The sequence below is a fragment of the Anguilla rostrata genome, chromosome 1, assembly GCF_018555375.3.
Source record: "Anguilla rostrata isolate EN2019 chromosome 1, ASM1855537v3, whole genome shotgun sequence".
NCBI classification, from domain to species: domain Eukaryota; kingdom Metazoa; phylum Chordata; class Actinopteri; order Anguilliformes; family Anguillidae; genus Anguilla; species Anguilla rostrata.
The window spans coordinates 20,937,510-20,959,187 of NC_057933.1; positions in this window are offsets into that span (position 1 = coordinate 20,937,510).

Below are 21,678 nucleotides of genomic sequence, written 5' to 3' on the forward strand. Positions count from 1 at the left end.
TATCGAATCCACAGGGAATGCACAGCCTTGGGGGTTTGTGTGAGCAGAGCCCAGACACATATCAGTATCCCTTCATGTAGCTGTCACAACCTCGCACTGCATTTTCAGGGTTTATTCAAAGTCCAAGTTTCATTGAAAAATATGTCTGAGGCATTATCTCTGCAGTTATTTCATCATTTCTATAACTACTACAGCCACAATTTTTCATCCTCATCCGAAGACCTTCTTCAACTTCACACGATTGCAGTGAATGAATTTTTTTGAGCGATTACATGTGCGAAATTAGTTTTGATAGTGCTTGATCAAGCAATTCATATCAAAGCGTCTGTCAGTGCCAGAAGAGAGAGCGACACATTTTCACCTGGGCACCAACACCTACTGCCCATTGTCTGGCAGGGATTTTTGTGAAGGAAATGGCACTGACAGCCTGCATATCTTAACTGAGTCAGTTTAAACAGTTATTTTCAGCCCAAATATTTGACAATTTGTCGAGGGTGTGGCGGTGTTGCCATAATTATGATTTTAAAGTCTAAATGCCCAATGGCACTCTGACACACACACGCACACACACACACACACACACATACACAACTGCAGCGTGCAGCTCCTGAGCCTTGATATTTGGCTATATTACGCTTTCTGCAAGTGTGATGGCCTTGCAAATTGTTTCATTGTTTTCTTTAGTTCTACAATAAACAACAAATGTGGGCTCTTTTCAGGAAAAACGGGTTCCCCAAAAGAACAATAATGACATTCCTGTTTTCATTAGGCTGTGCATTTGCATGAAACACTTCCATGCAAAGAGGATCACCTTTTTAAAATGCATAAAATGATTCCCCAGCAGCTAACTGTTACCTGCCCGGAGAGCTTTAGCTTCAGACGGGCAAATGGGTGGGGCCCCAGCATCATTAGGACCTTATACTGTATGTGCATGAGCCAGGCTGGGAGGAACAAATGACTCTCCCTCTCCCATTACAGCGTGCAGTGTGCCCCAGCTACACAACTGTGGTGTGAATGCAAGTAAATAGTTGCACAATTTCATTTATTTATTGTTTAGCAGAAATTTCAGAAAAATGCAAATTGCACTCAATACTCTGTTGCACTCAATTACCCTTGGTGCTTCGCTCCCAACATTACTGCTTGCAGCAATATTTTTATTATTGTTTTTGTTGTTTATTTGTTTTAGATTATCTGAGATATATGAATTTTAGTTGCTATTCAGGGTGTACATAAACTGTACCAAAATAAGAGATACTAACATCTTGAACCTACAAACAAGCCACGGATAAGGTTACACAGAATGTCTTTTATGCAACGTTGCCCTGAGAAGGATATAATTTGAGAAAATACTATTTCCAATGCTTACTTGCTGTTTCTTGCATCCCCCATGCTACTTAATAACTATGTGTTAATTTCAGTATCAGCCATGCAGAAGGCACAGGAAAGTGGTCATTTATACTCAGGTGAGTCTCTGTGGATTGCGGTGCATTAACTCCAGGTGGGGGAAACTCATTTTTACACTTTCTATTATAAATTTTGGACAGAGCCAGGAGTCAGGCAAAAAATAGGACTTGGACTACAGACAATAAATATTCTGAGATGGGACAGACAATCTGCTCATCTGCTGTATTTTATAGGTCCTGGAATCGGGACAGGACAAAGGGAGATCCAACATGCCCTGAAAAAAACGCATTAATTATGAAGAAAACTGAGCAACAGGCTTCAACTGAGAATCGGTACAGAGAACACAAGAGTGTGAGGACACAGCAGTAAGGCGCTTACCTTCTTGCCGATCTTCCGAGGATATGGGATTATTGATGTGCCAAAAGCAATCTTCACCCTTTCTACTGAATAAGTGCAACTCTGCTGGACAAAAGGAAATGGCAATGAATTCAGAATTTTCCTGCATGGAATGGTCTTTGCTACCACCTTGTGGTGTGAATTGCTCTCTCCCCCTATATTATGACTAGTATAATAATAATAATAATAATGATGATGATGATAATAATAATAATAATAATAATAATAAGGTTATCTAATTCATTATTTTTGCACATTTGCTAATGAAAATGGAAACCTACTGACATTTGATATCATACAATATGCTTCAGTTACCTCATACAGTAATTATCTTTTAGAACTTTTATGATTGAGGCAATAAAAACATACTTCCATATGCATCCAGTTTCAAGTAACACACAATGAATGCATGGTGTAGCAATATTAAAATGGTATACTGCATGTTACAAGACTGCTATTTGGTAAGACTCCAATAGATGTCAGCAATACCCCATAAAATTGTAGGGCTCCTGAGACAACTTCCTTTTGCTGCAATGAAAGCTCACTCTGATAGCCTACACTATTTCTTATTTAACCTCCAGCTTGTGACTGTTATATTTCTGCAGGTGTCCATTGATTTATATTGCTATTCCTAGCAGTGTTTACATACAACTGATTGAGATTTTTGCATCGCTAATCATAATAATAATAATGATCATAATAGCCATAATAATCATCATAAAATATATGATATAATATATGAATAATAAAATGTGATTTTAGAATGCATTCATTTGTACAGCTGGAGGTTTACTCTAATAATTTTATACTCCGCTCAAGGCCCCTACAGCAGTGCCCTGTCTGGTATTTTAACCTACAGAAAACACTTTCTTAAACACAATGTGATACTGCTACCTACATCCATTAATGATCCTGTCACATGACTGCATTGGAACCAATGAAGCTGTGTTATGTCCTTTTTTCAAAAGCAGCATGGTCATGACTCTTACATGTATGTGTATGTGTATGTGTATGGATTTATGCAGAGTGAAATGGTGCTTTTATGCCGAGTGAAACTGTGTGTCTTTTGTCTTTTCTGGCTGTGATTATTATGATTAATATATTTGCTGCTGTTTTGCATTCTATAAGAGAACATCAGAATTTCACACTGAATTTTAACTTGGCAAAATGTACCAGATAACCCTCTGGGCAGGAAAGTGACATTTCTATCAAGGGAGAAGAATACTATTCCAGATAGTTGGCTGAGTAAACAAAGCTTATGTTGTAAGACTCAACACAACAACCTCGGGTACATTTGGAACAGATAGTATGGGGTTCAATTCAGTTCAATGTTCCACTACAACATTGGGATGCAAAATTACTCCTGACATGCCAGAGAGACTCTGCAGATCGCATAGCCTTACAAAGGCATTGTATATTTCTGGTTAAAATGATACATACATCCCCACTCCCAGCTCCATGTTGAACTTGAGTCCAAATTCTCATTAAAGCTACAGTATAATCCAACAAAAATACTGATTTACCTGTAATCTAAACAAGATCGGCAGTGCGCCGTAATTACTGGTGCTGGAGGGCTTAGTGCTGCACAGTAAAATTATTGTGCCCCTCAATAAATTATTTTCAATGGGCCAATAAATCAGTCAAGAATAAGTGTCACCACATGACTGATTCATGGCACATGAACAACAATATACTGCATGTGTGTTCCAAATGAATAAGCTAATGATTTTTAACCACTATTAAAATCATCAGTGACTCCAATATTATTGCATTTTTGCTTGAAGTAGTTCCATTTTTAATGCATAAGATTTTCCCACGGAGGGCAGGAGAGGACAGGCCTATAAGCAGCAGCCTGCTCTGAACTCCCCTGAACTTGAATCAAACTAGAATGTGTACCACACTGAACGTTCAGTCTGCTTGACAAAAGTGCCTCTTAGCCCTTAAAGAGATTCATCCAACAATGTCTTACATTGGCTTTAGAGGGCACTTGGATTGGGACAGACAGACTTAATGAGAAAAGATTAGGTACTTCTGCCATATAGTTAGTGTAGTGTGTCCCCGAACACCGCATTCTGTCCAGTGTTGCCAGTTCAATCATTCAATAGAATTATGAGCATATATGATGTAAACAGCTCACGAATGACTATGCCTGCTTAGCTACATAACCCAGCACTCATCATATACATTCATCACAGCTAAGCAGCATTCATCTCAAGCAGTCATCAAATCTTTGGGGGCGGGGCTTGGGGCGGGTGGTGACGGGCTTTGGTATCTCAGCATGATCACATCGATCATGGTCTCAAAGTTTGGGAAATAACACAGCCCATTGTGATTGTTAACCTGCCACAGGCCAAGATTCACAGATAGGGTTTCATCGTCCTCCACTGCCTTGAGTTCCTTTGAGGTCATATGACTGAGGAAGAAATGAGGTCAAAGCCGATCATACAACCTTGCATGAAAGAAGACGTCTTTCCATAGCTACTGAATGAACTCAGAACATTCCCGTCATAGTTTCCACTTCAAATGTATACATCTACGCATATCATATATCCTTTAAAACAGGTACACTTGTCCTATAAGCCCGCAGTACGCATAAACACTGTTTTGCAGATGACTTCCAGATGAGCAGCCAGGGCTAGGAATACTATTGTATTGAACTAAACTGTACTGAAAATACTGCGGTCACAATACTGCAGTCCTGACCTTTGCGACCTGTTGGCGTAATATAGACCAGCCATCTTTTGTGTGCTCTTATATTAACAGTTTTACAAAAGCTTAATTAGGGCCTTTACCAATCAATGTTACCTGAGATATAAGGCACAATTTAATCATTCATTATCTATACCCACTTATCCAGGGCAGGGTCATGAAGGGTGCTGGACCCAATCCCAGCGTGTATTGGGCGAGAGGCAGCAATACACCCTGGACAGAGTGTATCAATTTATCACAGGGCACATAAACCCTTCACTCACCATTCACTCACACACTCATACCAAAGTCTCCAATTAGCCTACTTCAAGGGGTACGTCATGGCAACATCATGGTCCGGCAGATTCCTCCTGTACAATATCAGGAGGATTCGGCCATACCTGACCACATATTCCACTCAGCTACTCATCCAGGATATGGTAATTTCCCATCTACATTAGTGCAACTCCCTTCCTGCAAGCCTGTCAGCCTGTGCCATACAGCCACTAAAACAAGTCAAGTCAAGTCAAGTCAGTTTATTTATAAAGCACATTTACAAACAATAGAAGTTGACCAAAGTGATGTACAAGGAAAGATAAAAAGATACATAAAATACATAAATAAAATAAAAGGTATAAAATACAATACACAAAGACTACAACACATGCCAGACATTAAGATTATGCCAATGTAAAAAGGTGTGTCTTAATATGGGATTTAAAAGAGGGGGAAGACCTAATAAAAAATGGCAGACTATTCCAAAGCCTTGGGGCAGCATTGGAGAACAGATTCAGAATATTGCTGCCCAACTTGTCTTCAACATTACTAAGTTCTCACATATCACTCCCCAGCTGAGGTCACTCCACTGGTTACCGCTCGCCGCCAGGATCAGGTTCATATCAGTCATTGTCCCTTTTCCACCATGGTCTGAAGACCCATCTCTTCAGACTGTTCCTGGACTAACTATCACTACTCTATGGGCACTCCCTATCTAAGATCGCTCTTATCACTTGAATCCTTCTAATTTGTTCCTGTTTCACGTTCATGTTACACCTGTAACTCCATCCAGCGATTATATTGCATTTGTTTTGTTATCTTGATGTTATAGCTTGTCACCATGCCCCCTAGTTTGACTTACCATAACTTTCTAGCCTATGCTTACTGTGTGAACTTGACTTAATGTGTTCATGGCTATGGATAACTGTTGCATAATGAGTATTGCACCTTTTCGGACTGGTGTTTTGTAGTTTCCCCAATGATCTTCGATATGCAATTATTGTATGTCACTTTGGATAAAAGCATCTGCCAAATAGATGTAATGTAATGTAATGTACCTGCATGTCTTTGGACTGTGGGAGGAAACCGGAGAACGCAGAGGAAACCCACGCAGTAATGCAGAGAACATACAAACTCTACACAGGAAGGAGCAGGCCGGGAACCGAACCGGAACACAGAACCTTCTTGCTGTAAGGCGACAGTGCTACCCACTGCACCACCGTGCCACCCTTAAGGCACAATCTTGCATATGAAAGATAGTCTCCTCCCTCAACACTGATCAGCAGCATCAAAAAATGTAAAAACTGAAATTCTGGCACAGCTTTTAAATTAGCTTTTAAAATAGTCATTCAAATTGTTTGCTGTTACTGACACTGGGACCATGTTTTTGTGTTTTGGATAAAAATGGAGAAAAAAAACCTAATGAACATAAACGACTTCTTGGCTTTTTATTTTTTTTCATATTAACAGGATGTGAACGTGAACTTTGCAAACCCACCATGGATACCAAAATTTAGCAAGCAATTAGCTTCACAGTTGAGTAAATGTGTGCTTTTAGTGGCCTGGATTCAATTAACATTTTTCCATTACTTTGATGCACATTTAAACAAAATTCTGTTTGTTCCACAAATTCAGCTGAGCAATCAACAGTTGATCTGCGAAATGATTAAAAATATATATATTTACATGTCAGAGTTAAGGAATGTTGTTGTTGAATTCAGGTTGTTGTCTAATACTTTGTCTGATTTCCTGTTAATACGCAGATGCATCCACATTACTACAACAACAAGCTCTTTGCATTGCATGCCTGTTAGTCTACTACAGTTCTACTAGGCTCATTGCATAGCATTATTTGTTGTTGGTAGATATTTATTTATTGTTGGAAGATATGTCTTCAAACCTCTTAATTCCTAACAGTTGAACAGCTTCATTGATTCATGCATTGATATACACACAGGTCAAAGTATAACATCTTTTAGTTGGGTACTATATCTGAAAACAGTGAGGTGAGCATTATGAGATCAGCAAAATCAATCACTACATTTTTTTTACTGTATAAATAGATTCCAGTCATTAATGGCACAGTGTTGTCTGGCCTTTGAAGTGAGGACTAAGAGTTCTTATTAACCTAAACCTGAGTCCTTTTGATCATAAAACCCAGAATGTCTCTGCTTATGTAACAAAAGCATACAAGTATTCAAGCATCTGAAGATCTTAGTTAGTCAAAGTTGGGGAAGCAGTTCAAGGCAGTAAAATAAATTTCTATAAAAGTTTAAACAAAAGTTAAAACATTTTAACAGTGGATATATATAACCATGGTGTCTCAAGTGCTTACAATTTTGAGTGAAACAAGAATTTTTTTTCCTCCCACAGAAAAAGTACTGAGCTACAAGGACAGAAGGGGTAAAAAGAGATGATGGAACCAATGGACACCTTCGCATCGTGACAAGCCCTCCATCAAGTTTTCAAGGAACAGAAAATGACTCAGTATACGCTTTCAAGCAACATGGACAATATTCACAGACACATGATGTTAATAACTAGTATGAATGAATGCAAGCAAAATCAAAGGACAAGAAATGACTCAAATCTTGTGGGAAAAACTTACCCGAAATTGCTAAATTTCTTTGCAAATTGACTAAGCTTCTGAAATGTTTTAAGAATATAAGCTTATAAGTTTATCCATTTTTAATCCAAACTCAATTTAACTCTGGAAGCAGTGACCTCAACAACTGCATAAACTGCAGTAAACATATTGTTAATCCTTTCATTACTATTAGTAGGTGGATGAGCACTGATGGTTTGTAGGTCCCCACATATATCTTTTTGATGGTTTGAGAGCAAGCACCTTTTTGAAATCAATTTAGTTCTTCTTGTCCCATGTACTAACCAGCTGTTTTGACGTACTGTGTAGGCACACATCCTAACCCTGCTTTTTTCTTTAGAAGAGCATGCAAAGTTTTTTTTCTTTTTTTAAAAAAAAAAGAAATTTTTTGAAGGACCCCACAACTGCAAAATCAGGATGTGAGGAGCAAAAGGTGAAAATTGTGCTAAACAGAAATGTGCTAACCATAAATGTGTAATTATGTCACGGGCTATGTGTTTGTGCTAAGCTATTTGGTATTTATGTTTTTCCTGTTGTTTTCCCATTTCCTGCTTGTTTGAATGCATTTCACACGTGTTGTTGTGTTTGTCACATCAGGACCACCATAAAAGCCTATTCCAGGAAGTATTTGAACATTTTAAAAGGATTTACTCTTTTATAGCAGTTCCGCAGTATATGAAATGCAAACTACAGAAAAGATTTTTTTTTTAAACACATAGCTTTTTCTGTCAGTCTCGGTATCAATGAGCAAAGATAGCTTGGGATGGTTTTTTTACTTTATTGATTTTTGATCTCATGATGAAAACATAAGGATAACGCTGATGGGAAGAATTCTAAAAAAAAAAAAAAAAAAAAAAAGACCAGGCAGAACCACACACTCCCACTTAAATACTACAATATGTTGAGTGTGTTGAGGATCTTTTTTTGTGTACTCACACGGCCAAGAAAGCAGCCATTTGCCGTCATTACATTTGGCCCGCATCCCCCAGATCAGCCTCTTCTCCTCGGGAACACCCGGGCGCTTAGCACACACGGTTCTCACACAGTACATTGCAAGTTTTAGCCAACTAAAAGCACCGTCAGCCTCGGCCATGCACGGCTGATAATTCATGAGTCTGACGCATGCTTAGCCTCGCCGCTTGCTTGAAAGGCAGCAGATGTTATGTACAGTAACCTAAGGATAACAGTTGCATGACTCAGATGACCACAGCCAGAGAGAGACATTACACAGAATTATGGCTATGTGTATTATTCAGAGATGACTGAAGGCAAAGGGTAATAGTCTGATTTTCTTTTTTCCATTTGGCATGGAGACACAGTTTATGCATCTGCACATCATTATGGGCCTGGGACACTACTTGGCTGTTGAGTCAGCTTTAGAAGGCGACCTTCATATCGGCAGAAAACAAGGTTCCAATCGTAGAGGGCCTCTGCGAAGCAGTGAAGTGGTTCAATCAGCATTGTGGTTAAACACCGCTGTTAAAACTAATTTGCAATCAGAGAGGGAATAAAATGAATGGAAATTGTATGGATGGTAGTTAGTCTGGCTAAAAACAATAGGATGCTTATTTGGTTTTTCAGCTTCTTTCTGTACACAAGTAGAATGCACAATAACCCAGGCCCTAATGGTAAGCAGATGTTTAAGAAAAGTGTGCAAGGCCAATAAAAATGGAAGGACGGCACATTTTTGAAATCACACAGTAATTAAAAAGACAACAAAACCTGAACATTCCAAGAAATAGCTTTGGCGATCAGTGATAGGAAGTCTGAGCAATAGATGATGAAGCATTTCCTGTAGCTTCCTGAATTAAAGCAAATATGTCTCTCTTTTACTGCCAAAAACAACCCAAACCATGAGTAGTTCCATAACTCAATATAGCGGCGGAAAACCGAGTAAGTAGATGAAATGAGTGCCCCTGTGTTCAAAGCAACAGAGACATTTGGTTGCAGATGTTGTCCTGAGTTTGAGCCAGGTCTTTTGTTCTTGTTCAAAATGGCTCTGGTAAGGTTTTGGACTTTGCAGCGTGTAACACCTGGAGATTGCAGTTTATTGATACGCCGCCACTGCTATGACCCAGCACTGTAAAAAATAATAATAATAATGAGTTTCCAAACACTTTTCACTACGCCTGTCAGAAAGCTGGCTGTCAGTAGCTTCAGGCCTTCTGAACAACCTCTGTGCATCCATCTACTCATAAAATCCTATCATGACGTAAGTGGATCTGGAAGAATGATGCTTATTTTGTTTATTATTGTGTTGCATAAACACGTCTGACGTAGTGAAATCCTCTGCAAGCGCATGGACTGTGTCTGTAGTCACATGATGACACAATAAGGGAACCCGTCCGCCCCCCCGCCCTAAATGTTGCAGTGCAGCTTAGTCTGGTGGGTCACTACATTCTGATACATGATGCAAGCCACTGTCCTGGTGCCAAGGGAGGAAAAGCGGAACAAAACAGGATATTTTATGGGCATGGTTGACGTCCTTGATGCTGAGTGTGTTTTCACGCCTACTTTCCTGCAATAGCCAGATTTTTCTGCTCTGGGTCATCCAAGGTGATTTCACACAGCATAGACTGAAGTTCCAATCTGGACATAGCATTATTAGGGATACATTGGGGAGGGGGGGGTTGCCAGTGGGAATGGGCTGGGGGAAGTCTGAGTAGCAGTTTCAATGGTGAAATCATTAAATGTGAATACAAATCTCATAACTTATAACAAAACTTACAACAAAAAACCAAACATATGGCAGCTGTATTTTACATCATGGCAAACACAGTGTTTCAGATAAACTCTAAGTTCATTTTCCAAAGCAAACATTACGCAAGGGCTTGTTGTTGTTTCTTTCCTTTGACAGATTTTTTTAATTCCATGCGGTTACTCAATACCCAGAAGAGCACTATTTTCCACTAGTAGAATTCAGTAACTACTTTGCAAAAGGTATTCCAAGCAACATTGCAAAACACACTCTTGCTAATTACGCTAAAACAGAAACAGCACTACCAAATGGGCCTTTGCTTGCTCAAATGAAATCTCATCTGTTTAAAACACCAATCTGGGCAAATTTCACTTAAAGGGCAAGGTCACCAACTTCTGAAATGTATTTGATTGAAATGAGGAGCCAGCTGGACGTATACAGGATTTAAAGAAGCTGACAACTCAGCGATGAGTAAATTTTATTGTCTTCGGTCTGCAGAATATTCCAATGCAGAGCGAAAGTAAAAACAAGAGTTTCGAAAGCCCGTTAACTCCTCATAAAACTGCAGATGTTTAACTCAGGCTGTGCAGCTCGAAATGGCTTCATTATCCTCCCTTCTACAATCTGCAGGGCATCGACGATATCTGCAATGCAACGCATTACAGGCCCTGCTTATTTAGATTCGAACCATGAGCTGTTTTTTTTTTGTGACACACTACTGAGCGGTTGACATTCAGATAAAGTGGCAATAAAACATTAATCGGAAAGCAAATAAATAAATGATGGGATGCGAGGGGCCTGACGGGCTCACTCCGGGTCAGCCACAGCGATCGGCCAAGTAAAACACAATGAAAAATTTGCCCTCCCACCGGGTTCAAGGTTATGTTGATATGTTGATCAGCACCAATAGGCTTCACATACTTGCACGTGAACAGATCACAAGCCGTATAACCGCCCGCCAGAGCCCTCTTGTTGTGCCCAGCAGTAGGAGAGGGCAAGTGAGGACAGTTCCGTTATTTTTGCTCCTGAGCACTGTTAACCCTAAGTCCTCAAGAGACTCTTAGCGCAGGTGCAAGCCACAGATCGAAGGCGTTCATTCAATGACACAGCACAATTATTCCCAACAACATGCAGTTGCGAGTGGGAGTTAAAAAAAAAAAAAGATTTAAACTGGACAAACTGATGAAGCATGCAAAACGTGCAGATGCACTTTGTATCACTCTCTGTGTTACACGAAATGTATTTAAAATGACAAGATACTGTACTTTCTGCAGAATAATGATAATATCTCAATAACTGCTGGCTCACATTAAAATATTTTATTGTGTTGCATTATATAAGGGCAGTACGTAGGAATTGAAATGTTCAAAATAAATATGTGAGCATGAAAAACAAAAGGTTCCAAACTATTTACAGAATTCCAATTATATTTCACTTGTGCCTGACATGCTTTTTTAAAAATATCCTGCCAACAACACACATTTTAAAATAGCCACGGAACAGAATGTCTGTCGCGTTTAACACATCGAAATTAGCTCAGTGATTTTCAGACAGGTGTTCATTTCTCCAGGTGCATTTGACCATATCCCTCCGACAAGTCCATTCATAAAACGCTGACATTCCCACAGAGCTTTTGACGAGACCCTGTTCAGCTGTTAAATGCTAGTATGAACTGGTTTAAGGAAACGCAATTGAAAACTTCTGTTTGTCTTTATTGTAAAAAAAATTACAATTCTTCTCAGTAAAAAGTCACAAAAAGTTTGCAGTGGTAAAATAAAGAGAAATGGCAAAAACCTGTTTTGTTTTTGAACCAGAGCTGCATTTTCTTCCTTTCGAGGAAAAAATACAAATAAAACTTCCATATTGCTGTCATCAGGATTAACTGTGGTAATTTAACTTGGGCATGTCTGAAGGATATGTCTGCCAAAGCAAACTATAACATTTCCCACATAGAAATAGATTGGCTGCACACAGTGTTCAGTGGTTATGGTTATGCCATAAAATTTAAAAAGTCTCTCAGCCATAACAGGCAATCCAAATGCTGGTGTGAGTTCTTCCGTGGTATTTAAAGGATTCATTTAACATGGAAACTACAGTAATGGCTTATATATTTAAGCCATTAGAAAAGCAGGCCATAATGGGGATTGAGATATAAATTCATATCAAAGTATCTGAAATATAAATAAAATGCACAAAGACACATTATTATTTTTCAAGCTATTGCTCACTTGTTTACTTGTTTGAAGTATTTGTGTCATGTAGAGGCTTTAATAGTGGCATATAGCTTGGAAATTGTGACCTGCTGAGGTAATAAATGCAATTGGCTTTTTAGAAAATGAGCCCATTAAAGGTGCAATATGGGTCCAAGGTTATGCATTGAAGTTCGAGCGGCCACAGCCAGGAAAGTGACAGAGTTTTTACATGACCCTGAGTTTGTAAAGATTACACACCAACCATATGGGTCATTGACCTCATGGTTGCGTCCATGAAAAAAAATGCACATAAATCAGTACCAACCTATTCTTTCATAATTATTCTGCTAGATGCGATTAAAGAACAAAGAAAGGCAAATTCAACACCAATTCAGGAAATTTCAGTGAAGACTATTATTTATCTGCCCCTTGTAAAGACTGCAACATTTTATCTCCATGTGAAAAGGGAAAACTTTGAAGAGAAAAACAGGATGATTCTAATGGGTATAAACTGTATATAATAGAATGTAAATGAATGTAAACTAATGTATATAGTATAAACTAAACTAATGTAATCACATTTGTCAAGAGAAGCGAAGAGTCTGTGTGTTTGCACTATGCACAACCCTCCTGTAAAGTAACTGCCTGAGAAACCAGGGTTCACGTGAGGCCATTACATGAGGATGGAGGAAACAATGTGGTAAAAAGCAAAGGATTCAAGAAGTGTCGCAGATGGGAGTAGGAATAAGAAAATGAGCAATCGTTAGAATGTTACCACCTTGAAACACATTCAAGTGAGATTTCAATCAATTGAACATTTTATCTCCCCCCCCCCCACCCCCACCCCCCCACCCCCACATTTAAGGAGTCAGCAACTAGATTAACTAGTATGACATAATGAGGGGAGTGGAGTTCAGAGAGGTGCAGAAGGATAGTGATGTATCAGGAAATGTTGGTACAGTAGAAAACATTCAGGGTACATGAAACTCAGAGGCCATAATCTGAATCTGGCAAAGAATGGCAAATCTCCTAACATTACATCTCACACTACATTATTAGCATTTGTTGCTTCTGAAAGCCCTCAACCATAGCCTGCTGTAGATGCACATTACTACCATGGATACCTTGTCAATTTTGTCATCAAAATTAACTGAAGGGATTTATTATTTCCTCTAAAATGGCAATAAAGTGAGGAAAATGCTTCACCAGAACGCTGACAACTAATTTATTCTAGTAATGTCTTGATGAAATGAAAAACAGTATGACAAAAATATATATTCTAATTTAAGACAAAACTCATACAACAATTACAAAAGTAACTTTAATTTCCACTAATGTTCTGAAAAGCACTGAAGATGAAGAAGCAGAAGAATAGGAAGAATATAGGAAGAAAACCAACATAATCCCAAATTCAGGGCTTTATTGTATGGCTTTATTAAGTTTATTGAGAATATTTGCATTCATAAGTCAGAGTACAGAGTTAATTCGGGATGAAAATTGTATTTTTGCAGGAACCCTAAAGTCTCAAAGAGCGTATAGGTGACAACCGGCCCCCATCAGCCCACAACATCTACAAGCTATACGTGCCATCCAAACAGCCAATATGCATCCAGGAAGGACAATGAGGGCAGTTATCAGACATCACCATTGTCTCCAAAACCCTTGGAGGTTTTTCAGAACCATGGACAGCAGCCTTACCTATAAAGTTGATTTTGATTGGTTTTCAACAAAGGTGTAACTCATTGCCTAAACAGGCCAATTATTAGGGTCCTGCTCCTCCTGCCTTCACTTTATTTGCAATCCAGACAGACTGGTTTTTGCTGCAGAAAGTGTCTGAGAAGAGTTTTTTTTTACAACGCATGAGTCACCTTTACAAAGTAGGCAGAGCTGTATCAGCTGTTCTTTTAAGAAGAATGATGCAATCAAATGCAATTTCAAAAGATTTCTGAATGGTATTCAAAATTAAAAATGGAGAAACATTATGAAAATCTGTACTTCCCGACTAATTGCATGAAAATATCTGGGTTTGTTTGCTGTTCATCTTTCAAGAGCAAGCCTTTGAAAATATTTCTCTGGTCTTTATTTAGGTTATTTATTTGTTTTCAGACACTAAAAATATTGCATGAGTCATTTTAAGGGGGAGAAGACAGTCCACCCTCCTGTTGTGTTTTCATACAGGGGGAAAGCAGAAAGGTTAGAGATAGATAGCGACATAGCTCAGGAGGTAAGAGCGGTTGTCTGGCAGTTGGAGAGTTGGCGGTTCGATCCCCGCCCTGGGCGTGTCGAAGTGTCCCTGAGCAAGACACCTAACCCCTAACTGCTCTGGTGAATTCGAGGCATCAATTGTAAAGTGCTTTGGATAAAAGTGCCATATAAATGCAGTCCATTTTACCATTTTTTAGATATGGGATCATAGTTTAGAAAGTGACATGGCAGGGGATGAAACCCCCATCCACCACACATCTCTCCCCTCTGCATGAATCTTATCCAAGCATTGCCCAACACAACACCCCCCCCCCTCATTTGCACACACCCCACTATACTACAAAAGTTAAAATATTCAAACCCCATTTTTCATCTGTTTAACTCAAGCTTTAACTGAGGGAAAATTTCTGAACATTAACAACAAGCAATATTATAAATAGAAATGTGTTATGTTATGTGTAATGTGTTACACCGTGTTATGGCTTATCATGTAATATGGGCATTAGAAAATTCATGCAAAATACATGAAAAACATAAACTGCAATGGCATTTGCAAGATATCATATGCAGATGTCGGAAAAAAAAACCTGATTTCCAGTAAGAAAGGGGCTTTGCTAACAAAAATCACTTTTCAGATTTCCTTGCATGGGTTACTTGAGTTAAATGCACTGGGGAGACATTGAGCACAAGCAAAGCAAAGCTGCACATGAGTTCAGATGTGCATTGCTTCAATGAGCGGGATCAGATCTGGCTGCACTACAATGTACTCCAGATCACCAGGAAAGCAGTGCACTCGTTGGCTTTTCTGCTGCAACCTCAGGGGACATGCACGAAACACGTACACAGGTTTCAAGCCCTCTGTTCTTTCACTTTCCAGCAGTAAAAAAAGTGTCAAAAACAGTGTGTTGTTTTTATTTTATTTTTGTTTTCATAGTCTGGGAATATAAATCTCATGACATTAAAAAAATCACATTTTTATGTTTTCAGAAGTATGAACAGCATCTAGAATCAGTTGCACAGATAATGTTTTCATTCAGGGCAGGCCATAAAACAACCCCCAACATAAAATTCATTAGTTTATGGTTTGTTTTATTTCTCTGGTCACGGGCCAATGCGGATTGCATTAAATATATTTCTCCTTCTTTAGTCAGGGAACATACTTCATAAGAAGGCAAAATTGTTTGACACTCATGAATTAGCTTGTCTGAATCAGGTGCATGACTGCAATAATAATAATAACATTTTGATGGCAAGAATGTGGACCCTACAATAATAATAACATCTGTATGGTAAGCATATGTAGCATAAACATATGTATGGCTGATTAATTGAGCCCGGATTTGCCATCGACCTGTAGAGGAGTTGGCCTGGCCATGCAAATTTCACCTTTTGCTTACAACCTGACTAGGATGTAGGAATGTAGGAAATGCATGTGCTATTTTGGGATGGCCACTGGCAAGTTAAGCATGAGATGACTGATCGAACAGGATCTGCAGATCATTTTTCCAGTTCAGTCACAGTGGCTTATACTGGCAAAAAGCAGCCAGTCTGTTGGGCACTAGATCTGCAACATACACATCTGTTATGAAATCTTTTTTTTTCAGCGCTAATTTCAATAAGCTTTGAGACAATATATTCAATGTGCATATCAGTTTGAAAGAGATTGAGACCAATCAGTCTCTAGAGTATTCCTTTACTATGATAAGATATGAATTATAAGAATGAACGCAGATGCAAAATATCAACTGGAATATTTCTACCATTTAACCAAAATATTTCTACCAAAATATCATCTCCTGCCTGTGGTAATAACATCAGTTATTTTCAAGAGAACAGACAGCGTAAAGGAACGCTGAAGAGTAGTGTACCATGGAAACTCCACTGTTAAAATTAATTAGCCAGAAGTGAGGGGTGTGTAGCATGCAGAGGCACTTCCATGATCTAGGAATGGTTTTTCCAGGTCATGCATTCAATTCCAGGTTTTATAAAAATCTCATCCAGGATTCCACCATATTGCATAACTTGGGGGCACACCATTTAGATTTCTTTTCCCTAGTAATGATATTCATGAAGAAATACAACTCAATTCTAATTCAGTTCAAAGCTCATGACTGAAATATCTGCTTTTGCCATCAAATTCTGCCATCAGATTTTTTTGTGTGCCCTCCCATCAGAACTCCCAGATAGCATTAAGTTTATTAGTAATTCTACAAATTCTTTTTTTTAGTTATAGGTCGACATTAAGGATGATTATTTTACTGGATCCAGGCATAAGTGATATTCTAAATAGCGATTGTTCTATAAGCACTACGTCCAAAAGTGATAACTAAGCTAATAGAGAAGACCATCAGGCACCAATAGAGAAATCATTTCATACTTTATTTTGCACACACAACTAAATACTTGCAGACACTAATCTAAAACACTTGTGTAAACACGTATGCCTATGTGAATTCTAAATAGTAACTGTGCTCTCTCTATTTTCTCTCTCTTTCTCACACACACACACACACACACACAAACACAAACTCACATACAGATGTGCCCCACACACAGGGATCAAAGCAAAATTCTTCACCCTCCTTTTGCAATTTGCTACAGCACTCGCTATTTTTTGACCCATAATTACATTTTGCTGTAAAACCAAATCAAACCCCATTAATTGTGTTGGACATCAATGCACAGAGGACAAGCAGACAAAGTGGTATACAATATGTACTGTATTAGACATTAAAACATCTGTAATATTGTACATCTAAAAAATAAAACATCTAAATGCATCCACATGTACACAATTACACACCGTTATTTGGCAAAGCATAGGCAAATGCCTTTTGAAGCTTGTTATGTAATTGTTAACACTACACTTACAAAGAATAAAACCAAAAAGACTTTGAGGTTTTTTATTGTCACAGTGTAACACATTAAACAGTGGAAATATTAAAGTATAGTTTCTTCGGACATTGAGATGAAAATATGAATTTTTTAAATCACAAAACATACTATAATTGTGAGGCTAATTATCAGTTTTAGCATGTTGTTTGTTCACTGTATGTTCACTGAGGATTTCAATTATTTTAAATATATTCCCAGAAATTTGTTTCTTCGTGAATTCATAATTTTCATGCAAGGGAGGAAGTGACAATTGAGGAAGTGTAAGTGCCAACTGCAGACAAAGCTACAACAAAATGCACTTGAGGTGGGAAGACCAAATAGCATACATCCAAAGTCTGAATGAACCCTTTCAATGATACATGGGACAGTTGCAGTGGAAATTATTTACACTCACGTGTGAACCCTCCAATGTTTCCTGGTCCTGAGGTTGAACAGCCATTACCACAGTGATCTCTGCTAATCCTGAGCTGACAACAGGCACCTCAAGCACGGGGTTCATGGGAGGCTGAGGAGGTCACAGGAAGTACTTTAATCTCCTTCAGGCCTCTTATTCCACCCCACCTACCCCTTGGAAACATGACTGCTGGGCATAGTGATTTAGGCTCACTGTATGAGTATGGGAATTAGTGTGTGTGTGTGTGTGTGTGTGTGCGTGTGTGTGTGGTGTGTGTGTGGCTGTGGCACAACTTAGCAACTTTTCCCCTCAGTGACCCCTGTGAGAAATCCTGTTGTGTTGGAGAGTTAATCTAAGCTCCCGGCTTTGAACCAAAGTAAGCACATGGACTGGAAGATTTTCAGGGGATATTACAAGTCATCCAGCTACCACCCTTACATCATCTGTCAGAATGCACTGGATGTTATCATAACGAGCAGGTGGCCCTCTTATGCAATAAGGTCGCTGTAGGGGGTTTTCTGATGTGTGGTAGTCAATCCAAAGAGGTGGGGCGCTGGGTGGTCCAGCCAAAACACTATCTCAACGCCAATATGTCTGGAATGGAATCCTGATTGTGGCAGTGTGTACTCTGGCCAGGAGTCCCACAGTAATATGCAGAACTGACCACAGACCTGCACAGGAAAGGGTAGTTTCAGTCACCAGGGTATTTTCTGCGTCAACAGTGACCCTTCTTTTCAAACAGGCACCTGCGATGGATTAGAGCACTTCACCGGCTATAAAGTTCTCCAGCACAATAACTGTTTTGTACGACACAGATCATAGCAGCAATGAAATAGTCCAGTCACTGAAATTAAGAATTCTGAATAAGGAAAATGCGGATGAAAATTGGTCTGGAAAAAATAAGGTTTGAAAGTAATTTTTTTGCAGAGCGATTTTTTCTTTTAGTTTTTTTATTTTTTATTTACTCATTATTCATTTACATTTTTATGCTTGAAAAATGGATTTTTATTGGTATACTGTATCATTGTGAGAAGAGATACTTAATCCTTCTTTTCCATTTTCTCCACACTTCCATAGCTAGAAGTTAAGATATTTGAAAGTTCAGCTGGGTTGAAACTTCATTCCAGATGTAGTAATGTTGTCACCACTGGCAATGTAACAACTGAAAGTGGGAGTGGGAAAAAAAAGAAATGGAAATGGGCATCGTTAAAATCCAGTGTCATTTCAGGCAACAGTCCCCCGCATTAACCTCAGAAGCGAGCTGTTGAACAGAGCACAAGGAGAGCGAGGCGGGATTAGCAGTATTAGTGTCCTTCCTCCGCTGTTTTTCACCGGCGAGGGCATCGGCACACAGGAGCGGAAGCGAAGTGACAGCCGCGCCGCGCCGAACGACCGCATCGAGAAGCGCTGACTGGCCACAGTGCAGACCGAAACCGACACTCGTCTCTCGACTACCTCGCAGTAGCCGGCCGTGATAGCTGTCAGAGAGCGCTCCTCGCTTCTTTAAGAAGCACCGCCGAATTAAAGGACTGAAAATGAGCCAGGTGGCAGCCGTAACTCACCGAGTCATTAAACCAGAGTAAATGAGGGCTTTGATGAGGGGAGAGGGAGCAGAAGCTGTGTGTGTGTGTGTGTGTGTGTGTGTGTGTGTGCGCGTGTGCATGGGGTGAGAGGGCGGTTCACAAACTGCACAATAATGTCCTTGGACAGTGCATGTAGCGAGTTGGCACCGACCATACAGAATGCAGAATCAGATGGTCTAGCATAAGATTTTACATGTGCTGAGTGGATTATCACTGCTGAAACATGTGTCTGACACAAACACACACACATGCATGTATACAGGCACATCCACACACACACACACACGCACGCACGCACACGCATGCACACGCACACAGCCACACACACACGCACACCAACACAAGCACACACAACACACAAAAACACGCACACACCCACAGCACACGCACACGCACAACACACACACACACACGCACCACACACACACACGCACACACGCACACACAACACAACACACACACACACACACACACACACCACCCCACGCACAACACACACACACACACACACACAAACACCCACACACACACACACACACACACGACACACCACACACACACACACAAACACACACACACGCACACACACACAACACACACACACACACACACACACACAAACACCCACACACACACACACACACACACACACTCAGATATATCCCACACACAGGGATCAAAGCAAAAGTCTACATTTTTGTTTTGAATTTTTCTGCAATGTGTGCTATTTTCTTCTTTTTTTTGTCATAATACTTTGACAAAATTGCTACCTGGTGTGAACTATGAACCTTAATGTCTTTTGCACAAGGTCTGGCATAAGAATTCTCTTAGACAGTAAGATTTATCAGGATCCAGTAAACCGCAGTTACAGTAACAATACCTCCAGTGACTCATTTCATACTGGAAGGATTTACTTTTACCGTAACTACAAAAAAGGGAATAAAGCACTGCAGTGACTCCTGAGGTTGAATAATAAGCATGAGTAAGAATGAGTTCTTGTTCTCCACTGTGTTGCAATGTTCTCCATTATTTCCTCTCTGGTACAGTAAAACAAATCAGACCATCTAGGTACAGTAATACCTGACAGAGGCACACAGGGACTGTTCATGAAATTAAAAGTGCGCTGATCTATTTCAGTGACTTAATGCAGTGTTTTAATTCCAGGAGTAACCTGGACATTCTGATTTAATTCTACAGGCCAGTTTATAGTCCAGTGATAGAGTGATAACATGCAATGGATGTCACTGGTCGCAGCGACATTTGGTTTATATTGGTTTATGCTGACTGTCACTGAGGATGTTGCTCGGGCACAAAATACATTGAACTTTGACCCTGTTGCTGCCTTCGTTGTTATGGTAATGTTTGTTTTGGACAGCTACTGCTCAAGCTGTCAACTTGGGGCTAGCTGGCACATTAGCTAACTATTACAATGGATGCCGATAGAATATTTTCAAAAAACTTCAAAAATCATGGGGTAGCCTACTATAATAATAATAATAATAATAATAATAATGTAATTTTATTTCATTATTGAAATTTCAACTTCATTATTAAGCACATAATCTTTATGCTTTCATTTTCCACATTGGTGCATAATTGCAGAACGTACTCATTTACATGATCTAAATGATACTCAGGATTTTGGCGGGCTGATTTGGTTGAACAGAAGAACAAACAGAGTGAAATCTAAAAGCTTTCATTTAAAGGTTGATGAAATGGATTAGAGGGAACCAACTGGAACGCCATTCAGCAGTGGATGGGCTTGTAATACTATAGATGTCTGTCAATGGTAAGTAGACTGGTGGCTAGGCATGTGACACAACATGAAAACGCATCATCACACAAGATAATCTCATCATATTGTATTTAAATACCCATAAGGTACAATGTTTAACTAAGCACAGATTTGTGTGGATCGTTGATGATACAGCAATGCACATCATCTAAGTTAAGTAATGAGTTGCTATGGGCATGTCAGAGAGACTGTTTCTAAAAATCTAATCCAAACACCTATACAAAAAGATTTAAAACAGTACAATGTCCAGTGTTAAGTCAAATCTAAGAGTACATATGAGTCCAATAGGGACCCTATGTACTCTGTAAGAGTTGATTTAATACTGAACATTTTACTGTGTATACTCTGTTACAGCTAGCTGTAAGATGTCTTCATATGCACTTACAGTCAGCTGTTAGCCCATAGCTATACAGGTGCTATCCAAAGAAAGAAAGAAAAAAGTGCACTTCAAGGCATTGAGGAGTCAGATATATAATACTCGCCTCAAACTTAGCACTGGTGCCAGGAAAGTACTAAATTGGTGAATCATGTAAACAAAATGTAAAAA